This window comes from Astyanax mexicanus, chromosome 1 (assembly GCF_023375975.1).
Source record: "Astyanax mexicanus isolate ESR-SI-001 chromosome 1, AstMex3_surface, whole genome shotgun sequence".
NCBI lineage: Eukaryota > Metazoa > Chordata > Actinopteri > Characiformes > Acestrorhamphidae > Astyanax > Astyanax mexicanus.
Window position 1 is genome coordinate 11,808,724 of NC_064408.1, and position 10,248 is coordinate 11,818,971.

The window sequence follows — 10,248 nt, forward strand, 5'->3', positions numbered from 1 at the left end:
CAGTATGCAAATCGATTGTGACAGAAGCCAATGGAAAAGACGCTGCCAATGGCAACAGACTAAACTCAGTTATTATAAGTTGGTTCAACTCAAAGATCTCAGTTTGAATGTTTATGTGCCCACAAATGTTCTTAAAACTAACTCAAAATAGTTGAGTATTGTTTAGAAATCTCCATTTTTATGTAAAACAGACTTAATTTATTTGAGTTTAAACAACTTCTGGGTTTACAGTGTAGTATTACACTGTAGGCCAGATAAGTTGAATTTACTTAAAAGAATGGAGGAAACCAGTTACCTTAAAAAAAGTTAGGCAATGGGTAACGAAAACTTAATTAAAGGGGAAGTTGATTTAACTTTTTTATCTGTGTTATACTGTAACTTTTTAAAGGCAGCCACTTTGCTCAATTTTTTAAGTAGTGGGAAATGAAAATCTGAGTTAGCATAGAATAAACCATCACGTTATTACAATTAAAGGGGAAGTTCATTTATGTCTAAGGTAGCCCAGGGGGAATCACTACACACTGATGGTGAGTGTCAGTCAGAATCTGTTGGACGAAGCCAGTATGCAAATAGATTGTGACAGAAGCCAATAAAAAAGAAGCTGTTAATGGCAACAGACTAAACTCAGTAATTATAAGTTGGTTTGAACTCAAAGATCTCAGTTTGAATGTTTATATGTGCCCAGGAATGTTCAACTAACTCATAGTATAGTTGAGTAAAGTTTAGAAATATCAAATTTTATGTAAAACAGACTTAAATCATTTGAGTTCAAACAACATATTGGTTTACAGTGTACTTACTGGTATTAAACACCCTTGCCCCACCCAACAGTCACTGGACAACAGTTTGACATCAGAAAGACGTTGAATTCTAACATCAGACAGTCTTTCAATTTTATCTGAAAATTAAAAACAGGTTGACACTAATCCCAGCATTGCCAGATGTTAATTACTGGTTGGAAATCAAAGTCACTTATTTATCAAAAACCAACATTGGGTTGACCTCAAGCTCCGACATTAGATAGATGTTGAATTTTATTGGAAATCAAAGTCACATGTCCATCTGAAATGAACACTGGGTTGACATTAAACTCCAACATTAGATAGACAATCATCAACAGTGGCTCTTCTATGGCATCATAGATAGATAGATAGATACCTGAAACCCGAGTCTGCGCAGTAGAGACCAGAGGAGGGAGAAAGACTGTGGAGAGACAGCCTACTCATTTAAATAACCCCGCCCCTGAGGGCTGCCTCGAGGTCACAGGCTGCAGAGCAGAGCGGAGCGGAGCTGACGGTCTGTTATTGGTCCCGTCCATAACCAGCCCTTTTACAATAACCACACCTTTCTTGAATAGAGCTGAATAAGATTTTTAAAAACGAATTCTGTGGGGATATAAAAAATTGACAATATAAGCAGAGGTTACACTAGCTGCTGCATTTAAATAAAGGAGGTAGAATTACAGTATATTAGAAAAAAACGTGATAGAGAGTTGTCTGTTTTGCCATTGAAACCTATGGAGATGGGTGGGGTTACACAGCTTTCTGAAACCGAACAGCAGGGGGCGCCCGACCTGTGGTGGCTTCACTTTTAAGAGACGATGCTCTGTCCAGCTATACACAGTCTATGGACTAAACTAATTCCAAGTACTGTGTTCCTGTCCAAGCATGAAGCACAACGCTTAATATCAGCCCACAAAGTGAGGCCTTTACCCTGTTCATCCTCAAAACAGCGGGTTTCTTACGAGCGTGGCACACAAGCCCGTGTTGCACTGAAAACAGTGTGGTGCATTTGTGAGGGTGGGACCTTTTTTTGTACAGATGTATTTTTAATCCTAAGCACCTAAAGTAATCTAGCCCTGAAATGGTCTCTGCACCATGCCATGATTAAATGGTCCCCTGAAATAGTCCCACATAGAGAGAGAGAGAGAGAGAGAGGGAGAGAGAGAGAGAGAGAGGGAGAGAGAGAGCTGTTTCCACTGGTTTTAAGGGGAATGTTAATGCAGTCAAACAGTTCAGCAAAAGCACTCTCCAGTATTTTTGGCCCACGTGGAGTGGGCATGTGGAGAGTGAAGGTTCCAGAGTGTCAGGAGCACCAGATGTATCCATGTAAGTGTGTGTGTGTGTGTGTGTGTGTGTGAGAGAGAGAGAGTACTCTTTTTGCAAAAAAAAGTGGAAAGGGCTGTAGGGCTCTACACTGACATGCCATAAGTCATGGGACAGCAGTGTATAAACTGATCATTAAGTGTTACTTCAGGGAAATGGCTTGAGAACCTCTATACTTGTACAAGTTAAGAGGTATTATCTTGTGAGTGAGGATGAACACTGGCCAATGTGCTCATGGCAAGGCAATGTGAATTATGCAGGCAGTATATGGCCTGATAGTGGGTGGAGATGAATGGGAAATTCCATTTCTGTTGTTTGTGCAGGTATTTATTTAACATTCCTCAATCTACAAAAGTGTCACATGTGTTCTGGGAATACATCGAAAATGCTAATATTACCAACCACAGTGGACAGCACAGTGGGCAGACATTATTGTGACTGGTGGCATCTGGCAAAAATTATCCATGTGGAATAACAAGCGTGTCTGGCAGAAATCACACATAACATTTTAGCACATTTTGTGCTTGAGTCCCTCAAGGTTTTATGTTAGGGTCTATAAAGTAGATGTTAATTTGGGGAGAATTTGGGGAGTACTGGTTGGTATTCTGCTACTTTCTGTCCTTCCTGTTCCTATTTTGGCATGTTATGTAAAGTGTTCTTAGTCAAAGACAGGGATGGTTCTTTTTGTCCTTGCAGTGAGCTGTTAAAAAAATGGAAAACTTATAAGCAGAAATTAAGCTGTGTTTTTTTTATGTAGTTGGAGTGGTGCAGTGGATAACACCAACGCCTGCCAGTGAGCTACCATGTGGGAGACTAGGGTTCAATTCCAGGTCTGGGTAAATATGCTGGGCTACACCAATAAGAGTCCTTGGGCAAGACTCCTAACACTACATTGAAGTAATAGGAATAACTTTGTAAGTCACTCTGAATACGTGCTTCAGCTTAATGCCATAAATGTGAAAGTATGTGTATGTGTATATGTATGTCATATGTACAGTCATTTTATTAGTAATATAAACTTAAATAAATAAATATAAACTGCCTTGTTGCACAGGCTTATCTTACTTCAGATGTTGTGTCAGTATCTCTCAGCCTGTCCAGAAATGCATGTGTTCACCTGTCTATGAGGGGGCACCCCAAATGGGTTTTGCTGCTTTCCTGTAGTGAAGTAAACGTGAAATACTCTCCCCAACTGTAGAGGGAGCTCATGAGCAAACCCTTATAACACTCACATAATACTTTAAACAGTTCTGTATCTCTTTGCATAGAAGTTCTTTCCCTTAATATCCAGAACATTCTGTAATTTTAGGGTTCTAGCTGCAATGAAATCATGCTTAACTTTATAACTTTAACTCAGTAACCCAATAGCTGATCCTGAATAACGAACACTCACAGATTTAGCCATATTAACTAAAATACTGTTGATAATGCGCCAGTAATTAGTGACTTATTTTGGGCTGTGGGTTCACAACACAGCAAAACTTCATAAAGTCTGCTACACAGAGCGCAGTTAATGACTGCCAAGCTTAAAGTCACCACCTGTTCAGTTTTATCACAGCGGTACAGGCTGGCATGCTAGATTTGGATGCAGAACACCATTATAATGAAACCAAAAACTATATATAACTAGAAAATAAATGCATTTAAAACTTACACTTTAAGAAATACACTTTACAAAAATGTTGATCAGTGTAGTGTAAATTAATGACTGTATGTAGTTAATAAGCAAATTGCCTAGGTTTATTCAACTCAAATGCACACATACAGGGGTTGGACAATGAAACTAAAACACCTGTTATTTTACTGTAGGAGGTTTCAATTGGAGCAGCCTGGAGGCCAATCTTCATTAATAGCACATTGCACCAGTAAGAGCAGAGTGTGAAGGTTCAATTAGCAGGGTAAGAGCACAGTTTTGCTCTAAATATTGCAATGCACACAACATTATGGGTGACATACCAGAGTTCAAAAGAGGACAAATTGTTGGTGCACGTCTTGCTGGTGCATCTGTGACCAAGACAGCAAGTCTTTGTGATGTATCAAGAGCCACAGTATCCAGGGTAATGTCAGCATACCACCAAGAAGGACCAACCACATCCAACAGGATTAACTGTGGACGCTGTAAGAGGAAGCTGTCTGAAAGGGATGTTCGGGTGCTAACCCGGATTGTATCCAAAAAAACATAAAACCACGGCTGATCAAATTACGGCAGAATTCAATGTGCACCTCAACTCTCCTGTTTCCACCAGAACTGTCCGTCACCACAATCAATTATTGTGCTCTAAAACCAGGTGTTCCAGTTTCATTGTCTAACCCCTGTATAATAGACTATTGTTTCATTTAAAAGTGTTTATTAGAATTATATATGGGCCTAAACAACATATTGTTGTTTATTACCACAGAAAGTCTATTTATTTAGATTTTTTTTGTTTATGGAGGTAACATTTCTGTTGTATTCTAGTATATTTCTTTTCCATTCTCATTCCAATATAAAGTCATTATTAGAGCATGTTGTTTGAGGTAGTGCTGAAAAAGTTTTTCATTATTCCAGTCACTTTCTGTCATGTATCAGTTTCATTGGAATAAAAAACATTACTAGAGCATGATGCTCCCACCACCATGCTTAGTACAGTGTTGTTGGGATCCAAATCTTGTCTGTTACTCTTTCAAACAAAACTACTATTTTAGATTTTAATCCAATTTAAATGTGTCTGTTTTTAAGCAGATGCTTTTTGCTTTGATGGTCCATGTTAATGTAAAACTCGCTTGACTGTAGACAATAACTCTTGTGTTCCAGTACAGTAGCTACCTGGTTCATTGCAGGCCTGTGCCTTGTTGGTTCTTTAGTTCTTCCTGATTGATAAAACACAGTGGGCCATCACCAGCAGATGACATGTCTCTCCAAACCATCACTGATTGGTGGAAACTTCACACTAGACCTCAAGCAGTTTGGACTGTGTTTCTCTCCACTCTCCAGACTCTGATCCCTTGATTTACAAAAATAAATGTAAAATTTACTGATGATCAGTGATGGTTTGGAGGAGAGACATGTCATCTGCTGGTGTTGATCCACTGTGTTCTATTATCAAGTCTAAAGTCAGTGCAGTTTTGTTTTCCCACAAAATCTTACAGCACTTCATGCTTCCCTCTGCTGACAACTTTTACGGAGATGCAGATTTCATTTTCCAGCAGGACTTGGCACACTGCCCACTCTGCTCTGTGAGACACTGATTTTTTTTTTAATTGTCTGTAAGCCATAATCATCAACAATAAAATAATTAAACTCTGTGTGTAATTCATCCATACAGTATAATTACACAAATTTTGAACTGAATTACTGACACAAAGTAACTTTTCAATATTTTTTTTGAGATCAACCTGTAGGAGGTCTAATAGTGCATCCAAAAGGTGAACTTATTACTAATACTAACTAGTATTTAAAGCATGTAGGACAGACTTTCAAAGTTGTTTCTACACCTGTTAACCATTGGGTAGAATGGTTGGTGGACAGCAGTACTGAAGTGTTTAAAAACTAATGCTCTGTGGTGGTCCTGTGGGGTCCTAACTAAACCAATGAAGAACAAGAGTAAAAAGATGTTTGGGAACTTTCAGCACCACTCAATTAATTATGTAATATATTATGTATATTTTGACCCTCTTGGGAAGGAGTGGTAAACTTTGAAATTTTAAATCTTTGTTTATGTATTACTTCAAAGATATTTAAATCCAAAACGAAGGATATTTTCCATACTATGTGCCCTCTAAAGCACCTCTGTCCCTCCATCAAATGTCCTTTAACTGCAGCTCTATCTGGACCTCCTGGTTGCACTAAACCCTGAATGTTTTTTATTCATCCCGCTGTGTGTGGAGCCTGTGTTACTGCAGCAGAGTCTCCACGATGACAGATTGCGAGCCACCTGATATCCTTCATCCTCCCCAGCGGAGGTGTGTGTTCCGCCCCACGCTGCTCCTGGTGGACCAGGCGAGCAGCCGGTGCGTTTGATGGGCGATAGGAAAACACATCTGCTCTCCCTGGCTTCGCTTATGAAGCACCAAATCTACACAAACAACCTGCGCTCACTCGCTGGCCTTCCTCTGATCCCGTCCCAGCACCTCTCCCACAGCCTGGACCCTCAGATCACCCCCCCAGACCCGGCACAACACCGTCTTCTTCCTCCTGGTCCTGATCTGCTGAGCCTCGCTGCTGAGAGACAACTGACTCAGCCTTCAAACGCTTCCATAAACAGGCTGAAGTAACGTGACACTCTGATGAGAACGTGATGAAGAACCTGTTCCTGTTTCCAGGCCACTGAGCTCAGCCATCTCCGGATATTTTACACACCTCTTAGCTTACAGCTTTATCACTTTATCACTTTCCTTCAGGCAGAAACAAACAAAAAAAAAAACAGCAGAGCATGGCAGAAGCTAAATGTTAGGCAGTAGGAGATGTCAACATTATTATGATAAATTACATCACAGGATATTCAGTATTGTCAAAATCATGCATATGAACTTGAGTGATGTACTATTCTGAATCGGTTTAATTCGTTTAATATGATATCGGCCCACACTTTGCTCATATGGGAAGGCTTTCCACAAGGTTTAGGAGTGTGTTTATAGGAATTTTTAGCCATTCCATGAAGCTCTTTACGTTCCACTGCTCTCGAGCTAATCTGAAGCTACATATGATATGGCCCACTCTTTGCACCTATAACAGCTTCAACTCATATAGGAAGGCTTTCCACAAGGTTTAAGAGTGTGTTTATGGAAACGAACTCTTAGCTCTGATGTATGTTGGATGAGAAGGTCTGGACTAGCAGGCTTCAGTCCAATTTTTACCCAAAGGTGTTCATTTCAGAAGCTGTAAGACTCTTAAACTTCTCCTAAACAACACACTGCACTGTCACCTTACAAGCACAGTTACCGTTTACACACACTGTCACCTTAAACCGCACTGAGACACTTTATCTTGTACTGCTCTTAATTCACATTATCATGCTGCTATAGCAAACTTGCGCTCTGGACTTCATGTTGCTTCTACCTGCCTACTCTCCCTATTTATTTTTTGTGTGTGTATTTATCTTTATCTATTTTGTTCTATTCTCTTTTTTTGTGTTGACAATAAAGTATCCTTGAATCCTTAAATCATTGAATCCTTCTATCAGGTTGAGACCAATCATGCTCTTCCACAACACACTCCATGTTTGGGCACTGGTGCGCAGTCATTTTAAAACAGAAAGAGAACCAACCCCAAACTATTTCCCCAAAGTTGGAAGCATGAAATTCTTTTAAATCTTTTGGTATGCTCAAGTTTTAAGAGTTTTTTTACCGAAACAATCTCGTACCATGATCCCCCTCCACCAAATTTTAACTTTGACACAATGCAGTCAAGTATCGTTCTTCTGTCAACTGCTTTAGAGTCTGGTGTCAGCGTGTATCCAACACTTTGCGTTTGTTGATTTCAGGCTTGGATGGAACTTCTTGGCCATGGAAACCAACTCCATAAGTCTCTCTACTCTCTATTGTTGTTGATCTAATCTGAAGCTACATGAAGTTTGGAGGTCTATAGTGATGGACTCTGCAGAAAGTTGGTTCCTTGGGCTCCGAGTGGTCCGGTGGTCTAAAGCACTACCACTATGATCGGGAGATCACTGGTTTGAATCCCAGTCATGTAGCTTGCCATCAGCTGCCGAAGCCCTGAGAGAGCAAAATTGGCTTTGCTGGGTAGATGGCGCTCTTTCCCCTTATCACTCCAAAGGGTGATGTTGATCAGCACAAGGTGTCTGTGAGCTGATGTATCGGAAGCGAGTCGCTGCGCTTTCCTCCGAGTGCACTGTGATGCTACTCAGTAATGCTGCATCAGCTGCAGCAGTTCAAAAAGAGTAGGCTGATTTCACATGTATCAGAGGAGGCATATGCTAGTCTTCACCCTCCTGGTGTTGGGGAGTCCTAATGAGTGTGTTGGGTAATTGGTCTTGTAAAATTAGGGTGACAAATTGTTATATTAAACTGAAAGAGCACAGAGTCACTGTCGTTCCCAGTCCCTTCCACTGTGTTATAATATCACTGACAGTTGGCTGTGGAATATTTAGTAGTAAGTAGTGAAATTTCACGACTGTACTTGATGTACAGGTGGCTCCCATGATATGAAGGGCCTGCTTGAACTTAGTTAAACATACAACTCAACAACAATATTTACACTTTGTATTCTACTGCTGTCTTACAAATGCAGTTTAATATCCTGCTCCTGTGATATCAGATGGGCACATCAAGTGGAAGTCTTCACTTCAGCAATCTCAAGAATGTCCCCGTGAATTTGTTCCAGCAGTGAAAGGAGGGAAGATGGAGGAAAGCAAATCACACACATTGCTATCAGCTGTGACAAATCAGAACTCAGATTCTACTAGACGGAGTTATGGTTTAGCTCGTAGGTGGAGAATTATTATGTTGGGAATGAGGAAACGATCTGAAGATAAACTGACAGCAGATATGTCCTAAAGTAAATGCACAACCCAATGCTGTGGAATACACAATGCTTGGCAGCAACATGCATCCGTAAATAGGCCCATTTTATTACTTTAACATAATATAACTGAACAGATAGAATATAATATCACATTAATATATAATCACTTTGACAAAAATAATATATTTTACCCAATGTTAAAATGCAATTTATAGTTCCTTTTATTAAAATTTCAAACATTTAAATTGATTAGAAGGTACATTGAGGGCGACCCTTATTTTCAACATAGCAGAGCATTTACATCAGAAACCCTGATAGCAAAGAACATTAAAAAAGTAATGTCTTATTATAAAGTTGATGATGAAAAATAACCTTAAAAACAACATTTATTTAACATTGCCTAACAGACATTATCGTTTAATGTTGAATTCTGTCATTGAATTAGCATACATGGTTGGTATGAGCTCTTCTACACTCAATGCTTTACATATTTAATATAAGTAAAATTGAATAGCAGTAGACTATGTACAAAAGCACAACACAGAATCAACGTAAAATCAGAGATCAATGCATTTAATGCATTAGGGATGCTCAAATTAAGACTGAATTAATAAGAAGTAAAAAAATAAAATAAGAAGGTGAAATTCAGTAAAAATAAAAATAGACTAAAAAGTATAGTAATAAAGTACACATTTGAAGACAAAATTAAAGTTAAAAGCTTAAGTTAAAAAAATGATATTAAGATATTATAACTTAATATAAATAAATAAAAATTGTTATATAGTATTATACATGATATCTTAAATTGTATATACCATAGTATAGTATTATAACTTACAAATAGTATAGTGTTATATATAATATTATATCATTGTATATTGTATAGTATTGATTAAATATGTTAATATTAAAGTATTATATAGTATATCTAATATTATATAATTATAAATTGTATAGTATAGTATTATAAATTAAATAAAAATAGTTTTATAGTATTATTATTTGGTATTATAGTATTATATAGTATATATAATACATAATTATAAATTGCATACGATAGAATTATAACTTACAAATAGTATAGTGTTGTATATAATATTATATAAATCTATACTATACAGTATCGATTAATTACGCTAATATTAAAGTATTATATAGTATATATAATATTATATAATTATAAATTGTATAGTACAGTATTATAAATTAAATAAAAATAGTTTTATAGTATTATTTAGTATTATATAACATATAATTATATAGTGCAGTATTATAAATTAAATAGAATAGTATCATAAAATTATGTATTATTTAGTGTAGTATTATAATTAAATAGAATAGTATTTTCGTATTATGTAGTATTATATATAATATGCAATTATAAATTATATAGTATAGTATTATAAATTAAATAAAAATAGTTTTATAGTATTATATATCATATAATTATATAGTGCAGCATTATACATTAAATAGAATAGTATTTCAGTATTATTTAGTATTATATATAATATACAATTATAAATTATATAGTATGTTATTATATATAAATCATATAATTATATATTATATAGTATAGTACTATACACAAAAATAGTATTATAGTATCAATACATATAAATAATACAACAAATGATTAAAATTAAATAGTTTACAATAAAAAGAGGAACATAGTGAATA